The sequence below is a fragment of the Mirounga angustirostris genome, unplaced genomic scaffold (assembly GCF_029215605.1).
Source record: "Mirounga angustirostris isolate CCGP_5_RB_7025 unplaced genomic scaffold, mMirAng1.0.hap1 SCAF_13, whole genome shotgun sequence".
In the NCBI taxonomy this organism is placed as follows: Eukaryota; Metazoa; Chordata; class Mammalia; order Carnivora; family Phocidae; genus Mirounga; species Mirounga angustirostris.
Genome location: NW_026991721.1, coordinates 34,164,704 through 34,182,493, shown reverse-complemented (window position 1 = coordinate 34,182,493; position 17,790 = coordinate 34,164,704). Strand labels below are relative to the sequence as shown.

Genomic DNA, 17,790 nt, shown 5'->3' with positions numbered 1-17,790 from the left:
GTTGTTCCAAAGTTATGATCTCAAAGATCATTCAGTTTTGAGCATTTGAACCCTATAAACTAGTTTACAAAGCTTATGCAGTAAGTTGTAAATCATGGGAGCAGGGACAAAAAAAAAAAAAATAGAGTGCAGAATCTCCCTGACTTTGCTAAACTGAAAGAATCCATCTCTTAGCTTTCAAGATTTTTATATGAAGCCACCATGAATAATAATCTTTGCTTCAGGGAAAGTGTCCAAAAGTCTTGTTAAATCAAACTCACCCTTGATTTGAAGGAGACAATTATAATGATGTCATTTCCTGAATTATCTTAAATAAATTTAGAATCTGAAAGAACCATAATGATTAGTGAGCTCATACAGATTAAGGGCAGCTACAAATATCAGCAAGGACATCCCCTCCAATTCTTCATCACCCAGGCAATGCTCCTTCTGCACAGAGTAGTTCAACAAGTATTTTTATTTCTTTATACTTTAGCTGTCCCTAAAATTATGTATATTATATTATAGTAGATGACTTCAGTAGTAGATGAACAAAGGCCTAGATAGATGGATAGATAGATAGATAGATAGATAGATAGATAGATAGATAGAAAGTGTTTCTAGATGTGGTCCAAAAAATAGTCTTTAAAAATTATTGGGGTCCTCAAAGACAAAAACATTCCAACTCTCACCCAACTAAAATTGTTACTATCCTATTGATAAAATTTAGAATCACATTCCTTAAAATGTGCTATAAAATCTGGCTTTCAAATTTAAAATCCAGAGTTTTTTTAATATGGAAAGTTCAGTGAGTATTATAGTAGAATCTCCTACTATTTTGACTTTTTTTGATTTTCAAGCACCCAAACACACACACACACACACACACACACACACACACTGGTCTTTTGCCCTAATGCTTGACATGTATTTCCCCTTATGATTTTAAGTTTTTATTTTTCTTTTCAATATTCAGGTTTCAATTAACATCTCAAAGGTTTAATATTTAGCACGTTGATTTATTACTTAAAGTTTTTGTCATAAATATATGAAATTGGATTATTTACTGACAGTTTTTTTTTACATGAACACAATTCATTAGTAGAAATGCCATTTTTCTCTTATTTTCAAGAGTCTATAGATTGAAATACTGAGCTTTTTAAAAATCTTTTAGCTTTATTCACTTTTTTGCTTAATCCCACTGAATGAGGGGATTCAGGTCTAGTGATGACTAATTCCAAGCTGATATGTAATTGCTACTACCCTACCATTATATGAAGAATTATATTATTTATACTTCAGTACTCATTCAATTTATCTTAAATGCTTTAAAAATTACACTTGACTGCGATGAAACATTTTCACACCTGAAAGTTTTCCTATATGTTAAGTCCTATTCTTTCTTTGAGCCTTTTATATTTATATTTATATTTCATACATCTAAGAAATGGTGACTTTAGCAATGCTTTAAATTAGATTCCCCTCAAAACCTTTATTAGCTTAATAGATCTCAGTTTTATGATGTCTAACCAAGATCCCATTTCCTCTTTACAATATTCTCCCTGGTTTCTGATAATACTCAGAACATTATCTGTTTTTGTTCCATGTTATCTTTTTCTGATATACATATTTAACTTCAAATATAGGGGAGTTTCTTCTACTAATCAGTGAAGTAAATTATGGCATTTTTTTTTTTTAAGATTTTGTTTGTTTGAGAGAGAGAGAGAGAGAGAGAGAGAGCGCAGCACACGTGCGCGTGCGCACATACACAGGGGGATCGGGAGAAGCTGGCTCCCCACGGAGCAGAGCCCGATGTGTGGGGCTCAATCCCAGGACCCTGGGATCATGACCTGAGCGGAAGGCAGGCGCTTAACCGACTGAGCCACTCAGGCGCCCCTGATTTGAGATCTTTTTTTTTACTTTTATCAAAAATTCTGCTCAAGATTTTTAATTTTTCCAAAGAACTTCAAAACAGAGAAACAAGACACACTTAATCAGGTCTCTCTGGAAAAATCTTAGTCAATGTAGCGATTTCACCTTAATTTTTGAGCAAATATGCCAGGAATTCTAATTGCTAGTTTCTTTGTACCACATTTGAAATTGTATTTACAAATTCTTATTTAAGGATTTCAGTGTTCTTTGTACATGACCAGCTCAGCACAGTGCCATATCACCTTCACATTTGATGTCTGTTCCTCCTGCTGGTCAACATTTAGTTGATCATGTTGTTTCCTGCATAAGATTTTCCTATCTTACAGATTTTCTTGCAGATTTTTCATCTATTTTTGGATGGAAATGTCCATATATTTTTCATTACATCCTGGGGAATTAGTCACAAATTCCAAAAGTGATTTCTGTTCTTCATCCATGTTAGACAGCTGTCTCTTTCAGTTATATTCTTTTTATTGGACGTGTGTGTGATTATTGCTTGCCTACTTATTTTATTATTTTATTTTACCCTATTTTATTTTTGAGTTTTCCAAAAATCTACTGAAACAGAAACAAGTTGGTCAGACACTTGTTGGTAAAAACTAGTTCTAATCCAAAAATCTACTGAAACAGAAACAAGTTGGTCAGACACTTGTTGGTAAAGACTAGTTCTAATGGTATCCAAGAATACTTTTAAAAAAGTATTCTATCATAAGTTTCCTTCATAAACTAGATTATGCTGTAAATCTTTCAGGAGTGTTGGTTCTTAAGAACTAGAGGTTATTCCTATTCCAAATCTATCTTGTGCTCCTGAAAAACTGCAGAAAGGCATTTGAAAGCTGTTTCTTTAAGATAATGGATTTCTTTTTTATTCTTGCCTGTAATATATTGCTGCACCGAGTGTGTGCAATTTTCTCTGAAGGTCATTGTGATGCTGAGAAGTTTCATTGAGAACCTGTCCATCTCTAGTTTCAACCGTCTTAACCAGAAGTATCCTTTCTGAGTGTCAGCCAGACGGAGAGAATCCAGATGGGTTTCCCTCGGGTTCAGGGAAGAAGCCTTCGGAAGGGGCAGAGCCTTCCTGACGCTCCCCTGCCGCCGGCAACTTCCTGTAGGTGGCGATCTCACGGTCAAGAGCCATCTTGACATTACGTCGATCTTGGTATTCCCAAAGGTGACCTTCCTTCATGTTCTGACTCTCATCCCGCAGGCGGCCAGTGTGTCTTGGTGGTTAGCCTCAATGGCATTCACTTCCATTTCATGCACCTGGCGTTCAAGGCACTCGTTAGTTCCTTTGAGTGCAGGTGAGGGACTGCACCTGCCTCCGGCAGGCACTCCTCTGACTCCTGCCTCGCCTGCCGCAGGGCGTCATTGTTCCAATCCGCAGCCCCCGGGAGGACAGCAAACATGGAGGTGAACCCTTCCGCAGCCTCCTGAAGCTTCTCCGCGGCAACGCTTTCATACTGCTGGCACCCAGCACTCAGGGCCTACTTATTTTAAACTTGGTTTTACTTACGATGAACATTGTGAGATCTAAGTTGATTTGCTTTCCAAACGTTCTTCTCTCTTTTGTTGATATCCTAGTAGAAGGACATGCTTGGAATTTAGATAAATATTTATCTCCGTATCAGCAGCTCTAGGTGAACGTTGTCATGCATCTCAGTAACCCAACCATCATTCCTCTGTGCTGCCAGAGCATGTCATGAGGGACTCTTATAATATTTGTATAAATAATAACTTTCTGTTGGTTATAGTTTTATTACTGATGTTTGCCAACTGTCTATGGTAATTTGTTCAAACATCTTCCCTCACTCTTGGTATGTGCATATGTAAAACAGTATTTAATAAAAGCCACATTGCAGAGATTAGGGATTTTATGAGATATGGGGTATGGCACTGAATCTGTCTATAGTTCCCTGAACACGTTTATATCATTTATCTGTGCTCTCTCTCCCTGTTCTTTTCCACTCACCTCCACCCTTTACCATACCATAAAATTTTCCTGTTCTCTTTTGTAAAATCATTCCTAAGCTTCTTTATTTCTCCAGTACATGATACATGGAAGGAAAATTTTTGAACTAATATGAATTTATTTAGATTTTTAGAAGTCATAACTTTATTCAATGCAAAAGACATTAGTATTGTGGGGGTGGGGGAATTAAAAATATCCTGCCCAATAACCCCTCTTTGTTTGTTCATATCTTTATATTTTCCAAATGTCAGGCTCGAGTTGAAGATTTAAGAGGTGATTTTACTTTGTTAATTTTTATGATAAATATACATACATTTAAAAATATATATACATACACTTTATTGTATATGACATCTTTTTGTAGAAAGGATTTGAAGTGCAAATTAAATAGATGCACATGTGTATATACATACATGCGTGCACATATATGTATTTGAAGAATTAGCAGCAGAGAATAAAGATCATAAAAAGGAGGAGAGAGAAACATCCCTGAGGGGTAAAGTAACTGAATATTAAATTCATTTCTGGGGCGCCTGGGTAGCTCAGTCGGTTAAGCGTCTGCTTTCAGCTCAGGTCATGATTCCAGGGTCCTGGGATCGAGCCCCATGTCTGGCTCTCTGCTCAGCCAGGAGTCTGCTTCTCCCTCTCCCTCTCCCTCTGCTCCTCCCCCTGCTCATGCTCTCTCTTTCTCAAATAAATAAATAAAATCTTTAAAAAAATTTTTTTTAAATTCATTTCTGAAAATTCAGACAGGAACATTCAGTAAGCTAATATAAATCATTTGGTATAATAATCAGAATAAAGGCATATTGATTCCTACCAAGAAAAGATATTTTCATGGTGTCAGGTTGTAAAAGAATTATTTCGTAGGACTGTCTTTAGTCAAAGTTGAGCAACATGTTTGGTAATGTCATCAGGAGAAAGTTAAAATATGGAAGTGACTATTTCTTTGCATGACCTTTGGTGACACAGAACATTGGAAGTCGATCAACTGAATTTCTAACCTTCCCTTTAAGACCTTTCCCACCACAAATTACATAAAGATTGACCTCGGTTCTTCAATTTGTTTGTACTAAGCTCTATGAAACAAGTCAATGTGTTGACGTTTTCAGTGCTACCAGTTTGGATACAATCAAATTGTTGGATTTACAGTAATGTAGTTAATAAATAAATGTCATTGACAAATTAAATACAAGCCTACTTTCTAAAATAATAATGTTGGTTATTTCTGAAAAAGACTTTTGCATATGTATGTAAAAATCTTTTTATTATAATTTTTTAATTGAATGTTTTACTTATTTTCTTGGAATGTTTTTTAAAAACATTTCTAAATTCTAATAATGACTTGGTCCCAAGATGGCTATTTTATTAGGGATATGTTTTGTTTAAGTTGAGGATATATGTATTGAAATTAGAGGTGTATTTATATTGACAAAGAGAGAGTAGATACTAAAAATAAATAAATCATTTTTTTCTTAAGGATGTTTCAATCTTCATTGAGTTAGCATATGTTCAAGCACCATGAAATAAATTTTCTTCCTTATATAGGTAGGATCTACTTCAGTTTTTAGTTTACAATTTGAAACTTTTATTTTGCTGTCTAGCTTTATTTTTAAATAAGGCAAGCTGTGCTAGATTAAAAAATATACATAATGTTGAGCTACCTGTGTTTGTTTCCTTCAAGAGTAATTATTTATATTTATCACAAATATGCTAATATAGTTTTTTTGTTGTTCATCTCTTTACAATTCTATAAAATGTAGGAAAAGGTCTTACACATATTAATCCTGCTCTAAAATAATTAAAATGATTTATATATCATTATAGAAGAACTAAAGATATGAATAGAATAATCATAAATATAATAAAAATGAATCAGATATATGAATATATTCTTAACCTTCCTAATAATGCATGAAGTACAAATAAAAACAATAGTACAATCTTTTCTAATATAACAGTTTGCAAATTAAAAAAAATCAGTGCTGACCCAATAAGTAGTCACAAGTCAATTTTTTCTTTTTTAAGATTTACTTATTTATTTCTGGGGGGAAGGGCAGAGGGAGAGGACGAGAGAGAATCCCAAGCAGACTCCATGCTGAGAGTGGAGCCTGACAAAGACTCTATCCCAAGACCCCAAGATCATGACCTGAGCAAAATCAAGAGTTGGATGCTCAACTGACTGAGCCACCCAGGTGCCCCACAAGTGAATGCTTATATGTGGTCAAGGTGGAGTGAAAAATGATATAACTTTTGAGAAGATGAATTATAAATGTATCATTAAATTTTAATGCATATACTGTACCAATTATATTTTTTGCAATTTATTCTATATATTTTCATGAAAGAGAAATTGTATAAAATATTCTAATATCTATAACAACGGGAAGAATAATAAAGTAAGTTAACAGTGCTTTCCTTCTCAGAAAATTTATTTTATTTATTAATGTTCTATGTAGACCTAACTCAAAAGAACTAATCAAATAGTGCCAAGATGATAAATACATAGAAAGCTTATCAATATACTGATCTTCATGAGATGAATTTGTAACTGTAATGACCCCAGTTACGCCACCCCAGACTCTAACTAGCTTCTGTGAAGTGCATGCCATCTCAAATGAAGTTAATCTGTAGCACTTCCTTACACCATCTGTGTGACATAGGAAATAACTCAATAAAACTTAGCTTTATTGTCATCATCACCATCATCTATATGACTTGACCATCACTTTTCACACACACACACACACACACACACACTCTTAAAGCTAAATGGAACTTTTAATATTTTCCAAAATAGAAGGAAATATTATACCTACAAGAGACACTTAGAATACTTTGATAGATGTGTGAAATGAGTATCTAAGCAGTCTTACCATAAGAAATGTTTATCTTTGAAATAAATATAGTATTTAAATTTTGTATTTTTAAGAGCGTAGAAACATAATGTCACAGACACTGAACTGCATAAATCATCTCTATTTTCATCCTTCAGTGTTTACATAAAGCCCAGCCTAAGTACTCTGGTTGTCTTCCGCAAGACTTTATTGAGTGTGGTATCTTGTTCAGTGAATAGCAGAGGGATGGAGGCTGGGGAAAGATGAATGTGAAGACTAATGTTTTTCATTATCTTTGCAGCATGGTTATCATCCCATTCTAAAATCTTTTTTTTTTTTTTAAAGATTTTATTTATTTATTTGACAGAGAGAGACACAGCGAGAGAGGGAACACAAGCAGGAGGAGGGTCAGAGGGAGAAACAGACTCCCTGCCGAGCAGGGAGCCCGATGCGGGACTCGATCCCAGGACTCCAGGATCATGACCTGAGCCGAAGGCAGTCGCTTAACCAACTGAGCCACCCAGGCGCCCCCATTCTAAAACCTTAAATGGATATAGTTTCATAAAAACAAAGCAAAACTATAAAGAAAAAATCTGACTAAAAAATAAAACCTGTGTAGCTGTCACAAAGTACAAAGTAAAACACTGAGCAGTGAGTAGGAGGCATTCTCTCACAGATATTTTAGTCCGTATGATGACTGCCTGTAGAAAAGAACAGTAGGGGCACCTGGGTGGCTCAGTTGGTTAAGCATCTGCCTTTGGCTCAGGTCATGATCCCAGGGTCCTGGCATCGAACCCCATGTTGGGCTCTCTGCTCAGCAGGGAGCCTGCTTCTCCCTCTCCCTGCCACTCCCCCGCTTGTGTTTGCACTCTCTCTCTCTCTGTGTGTCAAAAAAAAAGAGAAAAGAATAGTAAATAAGGAACATCTTAGCTTGAATTTTGTAGTGTATTTCAGTTAACCTACCTACCTACTGGTGTACTATGCTCCTAATAATTCAGAATTGAGACTTCCTGAAAAAAGACTCAGGAAAAGCTCACCTCTAATGAGAAGTTCATCAACACTTTTGTCTTTTTATCATCTTTCTTTATCTTTGTTCTAACATTTATTCATTGAGGAGTGTGTACCTATATTCACTTTCACCTTTTAGCTTGAGGAATTTAAATGTCAATATATTTCTACATCTATCTAATGATCTACATAAGACAGTGATGCTGTATTTTCATGGAGTGGGTATGTGTGTTTGTGGGTGGGGTGGGGTGGGTGGAGGTGAGGTTATATAATTTGGAACCAGACAGATATGTGTGCAAATGCTATTTTTTCATATACTATTTATTCCCTTAGTGTCAACTGACAGACATAAAGACAAAGAGCAATATATTAAGGATTGCAGAACAGAAATAAAGGTAGAACTTGAAATATTGTAGCTTCACCATCCTTGGATTTCCTGTCCTTGCATTTTTTGATACATAACAAAAACAGTACTTTATTTGTTTAGCTTAAGTCTAATGCATCCTTTAGAAATATAATAGGCTTATTACATAGGATTATTGACCTATCAGTGATGTTAATTTGCCATGCATGTTTCTTTAGCTACCTAAATATTATACAAAATATATTCTGATATGCACTTGTGATGTTATGAACAAAATAAAAATGCACTAATATGTATACTATATGGTAGTGTGTGTGTGTGTGTGTGTGTGTGTGTGTGTTGCTGCAATTCATGAGTATAGCTATCTTCCTGGGACACAGAGGTGGAAGTTAAAGGACTAACTAGAAAGGGACAGGCACTAAGGAAGGCACGAGATACATTTCTTCTTGGAAAACACTAATCCCATTTAGATATTATAAGGCAGTTGAGCAGAGGAAGTGGGACGAGATAATAAATTTTCAAAATTAATTAAAATATTTACCTAGGGACATTCTGGAAGAGTGCTCTTTATAGAGTGTAATAGATGACAACATAAAACCGTTTCCATACAATATTCTAGTTAATTAGCTTAATAATGAATTAGGTAATAGTCAATTCCAGTCATAAAAAGATTTGGTTCACAGTTCTGATGAATGGCTGTGTCACATTTAGCAGTTTAGTAGTTATTTATAGATCCATGCTGAAGATTAATGCAGATTACATTTATTTGTCCCTGACTATTTAAGAGGTTAATCTTCAGCTAGGTTTTCCCAGCACCATGGGAAGAAAGATCTGGAATAGGATTCAAGGTATATGTATAAAGGATAATACTGCCAAGTGTCTGCTCCAACAAAATTAAAGATAAATGTATTTCCTTTATGTACCCATCACTCCTGAAAGAGTAAACAGTCATCAAAAATCCAAGTAATGGCATTCTTAACAGTTTGATACTTTGTCAAAAAAACCCCAAAACACTACATTTGTTTACTTTGTTTCATGCTGGGAGGAATTTGTTTATCTCCTCTGCCCCATCTTCTCTTCTAAGAGAGATGATACACTAGATAGATGTGAAATAGTTGTCCAAGAAAACTGACTAATTTAAGAACAAAAACATTCACTTGGCTCATTTTATTTAACACAGTTCTGAAAGGAAGGTTTTAGATCACTCTGCTTTAAAAAAACCTGCTAGAAACCACTCCAGACTATGAAGATATCTGATAAAGATTAAATATACTTTTGTTTTATTTTAAAATTGGAATAACACTGTCTAATTGACCTTGTCCTCTGGCAACAGATATGCCAGACCCTGAGGATTACCCTGAGTCTAGCTGGAAGTGTGCATAGATAGATGGTCAGCATTTCACTTGGGAAGCAGACACAGGCACAGCCACAATAGAAATACGAATTATTTCAGTGAACTTCTTCCTTTTTATACTAAAGCAGATACCTTTGAACGAGATCAATTATAGGACTTTCTCTAAAATTTTTGGCTAAAATAACTATTCATATTGCTGTTAATGGCAATTTTATGTGTTATCACTTGGGAAATTCAGAATAATAAGAAACAAAATTGCAGTTGCTCAGAAAAGAGAGATCAGGAGAAGAAATCTAAGCACTGGTTTAGAAATCCTAAGAAGACTATTCTAATGACTGAACTAAAACTGGGTCTGTAAGATTTCTTTTTAATATTCAAACTTCTATATGAATGTTTTCAATGATTTAGGGTTTATGAATACCTGTGAATCAATTTCATTGCTTTGATGGGCAATATATCAATTTCATTACACTGACTCATATATGGTATTATTTTCTATTAATAATTCCTATAAAAGTCACTCTGGAGTAAATATTTAAAAATAGAAGCTGCAGCATATATTCTGTTTCAAAAATATGAACCAAAATCATTCTTAGGATGTGTCATTGAGGAATATTTTGGGGGTTTTATGTTATTTCAAAACATTTTCCCAGTATTAAGCTAAAAAATAAATCCATTATTCACATTCTTTTAGAATTAGGTTAAGAGAATTACCAGCAAATTTCATTTTACTAAATAGACAAAATTAAGTAGTGGAAACAACTTTGTTAGAGTGACATTTAGACTTAAAACAGAAATTTTTTTAAAGATTTATTTATTTATTTGAGAAAAAGTGCATGCATGCACATGCAAGTGGGGAAGGGGAAGAGGGAGAGAATCACCATGTAGACTCCCTGTCCAGCACAGAGCCTGACATGGGGCTCAAACCCACGACCCACCCATGAGATCATGACCTGAGCCAAAACGAAGAGTTGGACACTCAACCAACTGAGCCATGCAGGTGCCCCTCAAAACAGAATTAAAATTCATTGTCCTCCAACTTCCTATCCATTATTCAGTTCCCTCTATGGAAAATAAATATCCACCAAACCTCTATCTGAAACTTCTGGAGAGTTTTTAAAATAATTTTTTTTTTTTTAAAGATTTTATTTATTTGACAGAGGGAGACACAGTGAGAGAGGGAACACAAGCAGTGGGGGTGGCAGAGGGAGAAGCAGGCTTCCTGCTGAGCAGGGAGCCCGATGCAGGGCTCGATCCCAGGATCCTGGGATCATGACCTGAGCCGAAGGCAGACGCTTAACGACTGAGCCACCCACGTACCCCCCAAATAAGTTGTTTTTAATCAGCTACAAATTCCTCTATAACTGTCACTAATTTGTTCTTATTTTGTCATCTGGAGCAGGACGAACAATACTATACACCCTGTGTGATCTTTTTCCAGCATACATTCTTAGCTGGACATTGTTTTTCTTTATAGACAGCCCCAAATTAATCTCAGGATCCATTAATACATAAAACTTAGAGGTCTTTTTTTTCCTCATTCAGTGAGAAAACTGATAATAAATTATTTTTTTATCACTTCATAGCCCCTTGAACCTTTAGATACAATTGTCCATGTAAAGTCGATTTCCCAAGATTATTTTTATTATGACTGGATACTTGAATTGGTTCCAAAGAGTTGCATTTGGGACAATTTTTAAAGATATGGGAAAGACTGTGCTCAGTTGCTCCTTTCATATCGAATTTTAAGGCTCGCTCCTAAGTTAGATTATCATGTGGTTATGCCTCTATTACCTCTACAAATATAAAAACTAGGAAAACTCAAAGTTTTTTCTAACAGTTGTATTCTAGGAGTGACTTATTTGACAGCTGATGTCACACCACTACTGAGATTGACTGAGTTGAACTCTCCCCACTTTTAAGTGGAAAAAAAAAAAAAGATGACATGAATATGAGTAACGAGCAATTGTCACAGTACCAGAAAGTGAATTGAGATTTTTAGACCTAAAGTAACAAAAAACTTTTGAAATAATAAATTGCACCTATATATAGTCTTGTAAATAAAAATAATTCTTTTAAAGAATAGTGAAGTTCGTGCGAAAGTTTGTTTTTATTTTTTTTTAAAGCCTTAGAAAGGGCAAAAATAGAACTGATGATAATAATAAAGCAAAAATTTTGACATCTTCTATCAATTTGAATGGCATGTTACGTTGCTTTCCTGTAAGATGAATCCTAAGGTAAAAAAAAATATTCCTTGCTGGATTCAAATATGCAATTGTGTGTATTTTTTGATATTTCTGTTTGAAAAGGAAAGATCAAGGATGCAAACAATTTGGTTTTTCACAATAAGTAATTATGTTGGCAAGGATGAGAAAATTTTTGTTTCATTAGGCAGGTCCTCATAAAAGGAAATGCGGGATGGACGTTACCTCAGTTACCTCAGTTACCTCAGTATATAGAAATTTAGGGGATGGACATTACCTCAGTATATAGAATTCCTAATTTTAACATTTTAATTTATGGGAACACTAACCTACAAAATACATGAGTAAAGGTTGACATAAATGGGTGAAGAATTAGTTATCCCAACTGCTTTATATCCAAATGCTCTTTTATGTGTGATGGACAAAACATCATTTTTATATATGATAACTTAAAAATGCATATCCATGTAGATTCCCTTGGGAAAAAATAATTTAGTTGTACCATAAACTTAAAAATGAATAAAAGCTTTTATAATGATGGAAAAAAGTTAAGTAATATTTCTGTTTATTCTATGTTTTTAAGAAACTGTCTGAAGGAAAAATTCCAAAATATATTTTGTGTTAAGGATTAATTGAGCTTCTTAGATCTGTGGGTTTATAGTTTTTATTCAACTGGAAGATATTTTTGTATTACTTCTTCAAGTATTTTTCCTGATCCATTTCACTGAGGGATTCCAATTATATGTATGTGTATTAAGTTGTTTGAAATTGTTCCATGGCTCTCTGATGCTGTTTATATTTTATTTTCTAATCTCTCTCTTCTTGGTCTGTATTTTATTTTAGATAGTTTCTATTGTAATGTCTTCAAGTTCACTAATATTTTCTTCTGCAGTAACTGATATGCCTTTAATCTCAGCTATTGCATGTGTTATTTCAGACAGTGTTTATTTTTCTATTTGTCTAAAGTTTGATTTAGATTATGGTTTGGATTTTCTACATCCACCATTCAAAATCTCAGCATTCCTCTACCTTCTTGAGCTGTATATAGTTCAAGTTATAGTTATATAGTTATAATAACTGCTTGCATGCTCTTGTTTATTAATTCTATCATTTGTGCCATTTCTGGGTCTCTTTCTATTGATTAAATTTTCACCTTCTTATGGATTGTCTGCTTTTTTGCATACAGATAATTTTTTATTGAATACCAACTGCTGTGAATTTTGCTTTTTTGGGTATTGGATATTTTCATATCCCTATAAATATTCTTGATCTTGTTCTGAAGCACATTTAAGTTATTTTGAAAACATTTGATTCCCTAGAGGCTTGCTTTTAAAATCTGTTCAATGAAACCAGCGCAGCCTTGAGTTTCTGACTTATCTTGCCCCACTACCTGGCCAAAACCCTTCTGATAACTCTACTTGATGCTCTCTGAATCATGAGTTGTTTTCCATTTTGGCTTGTGACAACAAGAATTATTCCTGACTCTGGTTTTGTTTCAGATTAAGTGGAAATATAATCCTTATAGATTGTTCTTTCACTGGTCTGGGTTAGTTTCTTCACCATTACATGTGAATCATTTCTCAGCTAAGAGCTCTAGGATGACTGTTTTTGCAGATCTCTGGAGCTCTCTTTTGTGTAGCCCTCTCTTCTATGGTATTGTGCACACGAGACTCCAGCCACCTTGACTTCTACAGATGTGCAGTTCTTCTTCTAGATAATTGCATTTTTACCACAGGAACTTTTGAGATTTTCTTTCTGCATATTGGTCCCATGTTCCTGACCTCTCCTGGTTTTAATTCACTATGTATGTTGTCTCTGTTAAGTTCCTGTTGCTTTTCAATTCAGCTTCTCTCTTGAAACCTGCATAAACTATAGGTAAAATATTAGGAAGAGTTTAGATATTTTTTTATTTGCTCCCTCTAAACTGCTGCTGTTGTTTTTCTCTTGCTTTTTAACTTTGAATTCTATTATACAATTATTCCTTGTTACATTATGTTAACATTTCAATTATTTTTCATGTTATTGTGGCAGAAGGTAAAAACTTTATTCTGGGTTTTGCATTATTTTAAGCCAGGGGTAGGCAAACTACCACCCATAAGCCAAATCTGGCCTTCAACCAGTTTTGTAAATAAAGTTTCATTGGACCACAACCTTGCTCATTTGATTACATATTGCTCATGGTTGCTTTCACATTATATTGGCAACACTGAATAGCTGTGACAGAGCTCATACATCTAGCAAAACCTAAAATACTTCCTTTCTGGTCCTTTACAAAAAATGTCTGCCAACCCTGTTTTAAGCTTAAGTATGTGCGTGTTGGGGGACACTTGTATAAATATACTTAGTGTTTATATATCAAAGCCAAAAGTGTTTTCAGACTTAGTATCAAAGTATCTGAATTAAAATTCAGCTGTAAAGCTTATCAACTGTTTAATTTTATCCGGGTTACTTGACCTGCTTAAAACAGCCTAATTTCAAAATGGGAGTATTTATACCTTTAATACTTATAATTACAAATAAATGATAAAATGCACTGAAATTGCTTCATTCATAATGCACATTCAGTATAGCCCCTTTTTTCTCCCATTACTAAAATGAAGCTCATGAAAAACAAAATAGGGAATATATACATTTCCTATACAAAATAGAAAATATGTACATCTGAAACTTCATTAGATTAGAAGTTTGCTCTCTTTCATTTTTGTCTAGGTGTCGATCTTAACTTCTAAATTCTTAAATTCTTAGAAGAGGCAAGTACTCATACAAAATCTTTAACAAGGAACTGATTTTTAGACTGAAGCCTTTAGGTAAATTAGATCACTTCATAGCTATGGGATAATATACTCTTCTCATAATTCCAGATATGTTTTATAGCAGAAATCTTTTTCTTTTTTTTTCAAAAATCTTCTTGCTTAAAGGTAGTTTTTTTTCTTTTTCTTTTGGAGGTTTATTTACCATTCCGTGCACGTTGTTTCAGATACCCAGAGACCCAAATGAGAATGTCAGTTGTGAGCTGGGCTGCGGTACATCCGTGCCCACATCATTTCTGTGTCCTCCCCCACTTTTACATTTTAAATGCTAAAAAAATCAATTTTCACATTTAAGTTATTGAAACAGACCATTTCCCTGAGTAGTAACTCTCTCTCTCTATGAGAAGAGATGAGTAAAACTCCCATAGTCATGAGAGTCCTCTGGCTCTCCCGGGACTGAGAAGACCTTGAGAGTGTTTTTGTCTACAGTTCTGAAGAAGAAAGATTTTGGGCAGGCCACACTGGAAACTGTTTTTCCTTCTGGCGCAAGTGCTCTGTAGCATACAGAAGACGGGAAGTTTGATGTTTGCTTTTCTTTGTAAATGGGACACGAAAGTGCCGATGGCTGCGCTTTAGCTTCGTATCCAGTCTAAAGTGCCAACAGGGAGAACATGAAAGGCTAAATTGAGAACTGCGACTTCAGAAAACTGAAATCATTCGGGTAGGCAGAGCTTGATTTTTCTACTAGGCTGATTTACTTCCTGAACATTCTAAAAATAAATGTATGAAATGTCAGACATATCCTGTGAAATATAGTCATAGAAGTAAAGAAAATATTTTAAAATATGCATACATTTTATTCACGTATTTGGATCAAGACTAAGAGAAAACAAGAGAATGAAAAGCTTAAAAAAATAAGAAAATGAAAATTCTGATCTGTTTGGTCATAGGCTTGTAACACATTAATTTTTCTTGTTTTGAAATGTCTTACTAGGTTTCGTAATAAAATAAAGTTTATTTTAGAAGGTGTACATTTAAGATGAAATGATGAAATGTGAAATTGTTTTGTGAAGAAATATTAGGCTTCATACTGTGTATATAACTTTAAACTACTGATTTAATTTTTATTAATAGTATTTATTAGAAAAATGTTTTCCTTCGTGTTTCAATTTAGCCTATTTTTAAGTCCTTTGAAAATACAATTTGATCCCTATTGTTTTCACTAAATTACCAAAAAAAATCTTGATTTTGTTTCTTTAAAATATTTTAATTAACAGATGACATGTTATTGATTTTATGAATGCCTGGTGGGGTATCTGAGTTTGTCTACCAAAATGCTCGTAAGTTTCAGTGTTGGCTATTCATTGCCATCAAGGATTATTAGATTCAGACTCTAAAAGGATTTCAGTAGACTAAAATTTACCTTATCTTATATCTTATGTGCCTCTGCATGTAGCATATATTGAAAACATCTTAAGCATCTTAGTTAACTGATCATTTGGTTACACATGAGTGGAATTTAGTTGCCAAGAAAATTAATATAATCCAACTCGGAATTAATAGAAAAACAATATCTCAGAAAAGAAACTGGGACTCCCACTTGGCTGGCCAAGGGTACATCTTTAGCATCCTATTCAGTTCTGGCTGCTGTTTTAAGAAAAAATAAAACCCAAACTGAACCCATTCAGGGCTGTGAGGACATTTTGAAAGCATTCTGAATAAGAGATGAGGGAACTGGATATGTCTACCCTGAAGAAGATTAGATGATAGGATGAAGATGTTGTGTCAGTCTCAGATATTTGAAAGATACCACGTAGGAAAGAGTTGGAAACTCTTCTCTTTGGCTTCATAATGGTATAATCAAGATCAAATGCCAGAATTTAAGGAGATGAGTTTGCGTTCAAGAGGAGGCAGAATTTTAGTGCTACCCAGAGATGAAAATTGTAGGTTTTGACAGGTAGCGAGTTCCCCATCTCTATTAGATCATCTTTTGACAGGGTATGTTCAAGGGAATTGAGGGATTGTCAGCTCAATCAGATTTTTTTAAGGTTCTTTCAAATTCACAGAGTATGAAATCTATAAATTTGTTCACACACACACATGCATACACAAAGCAAAAGCTAAAACAATTTCTTTCTGCACAAAGTTGGAGAGAGGATCAAGCCAAGTTTGTCAAACTGGTTAGGTCAGTTGCAAACCATAAGTAAAGAAATTACCCAGTTGTTTTTTTAATCAATGGTGAACGGTGGTGCTCTTCCAACTGAAAAAATGCATTCGATTATACATTATAGTTTCAGTAGTATCAGCTAAACTGACAGTTAAGAATCAGATGATTGTTTAAAAAATAAACAAATAAAATAACCTTGTGTGAGTTTCCAACCTCCCCACCCCAAACAGGCTTACACATTTGGTGAAATAATGTTTTGTTATAATGTGTAAGCCTTATGAAAAACCATAACATTTCTTTTTTAATGTTTTCGCCCATGCCTAATTAGTGTTATTTAATTTAATAATGTGTGATTTAATAATAAAAATATGAATGACCATATTATAGGGATTCTAAGATGTTTAAGACCTCTCCTCGTCTAGTGGGAGAGGAAGGTAAGTTTACAAATATATACAGCTCAAGAATATGTGTTCAAGATATTATATAAGGGGGAAAAATAACTAAACAGAGTTGTACAGAACCAGAGAAAGGAGAAATACATTTATTCAGTTAATTCAATGGAGGCTTCATGAGGGAGGATGCATTTGATGGCTACATCAAAGAGGGTGTGAAATTTGGAGAGAGATGAAAGAAGGCACCTTAGAAAGAGTTAAGAGTCTGAAAAACACACTAATGTGGAGAATTGTGTTTATGTTCTATTGACCATTCTCCTGTGGCTGATTCATGGAAGCCTAGAAAATTAGAGGCCTTTACCAGACCCCTCTTCTAACTTAAGTCACATTCATCTCTATTATTTACATTGTTTACCAATGTAATGCCCTCCGAGGTTTTCTTTCAGCTCATTACCCCAGCCTCTATTAGAGTTTCCCTCCTGTGCTTACTCTTACCAGACTCTCTCTCTCTCTCAGGACATATAGTATTAATTTCACTTTCTCACATCTGCTAAGCTCTTTCTGATCCTTCTGCCCAGAATGTTCTATATCGCTGTCTGTCCCACCACCCTATCTTTCCCTAGTTAACAGCTCTTTATTCTTTATGCTGCAGCTACTATTTCCTTCAGGAAATCTTCCCTGACACTCCAACTTGCATACCTCCTGTGTGCTTCAGTCGACCAGAACTTACACTGTGGTATTACCACACTTGTTTATAATTTCCTATTTTCCTGTCTGTATTCTCCATCAGCCTAGAAATACATGAGAGCAGGAGCTCTTGTTTCTCCATTACTC

General features: G+C 34.6%; 1 protein-coding gene and 1 pseudogene across 1 annotated transcript in view; one reads left to right on the top strand and one right to left on the bottom strand.

Moving 5' to 3' along the window:
• LOC123857291 (zinc finger protein 133-like) overlaps positions 1-17,790 on the top strand; it is a 48,022-nt gene that overhangs the window by 17,146 nt on the left and 13,086 nt on the right. The gene's annotated exons all lie outside the window — the stretch shown is intronic.
• Positions 2,777-3,932, bottom strand: LOC123858014 (vimentin-like; annotated as a pseudogene).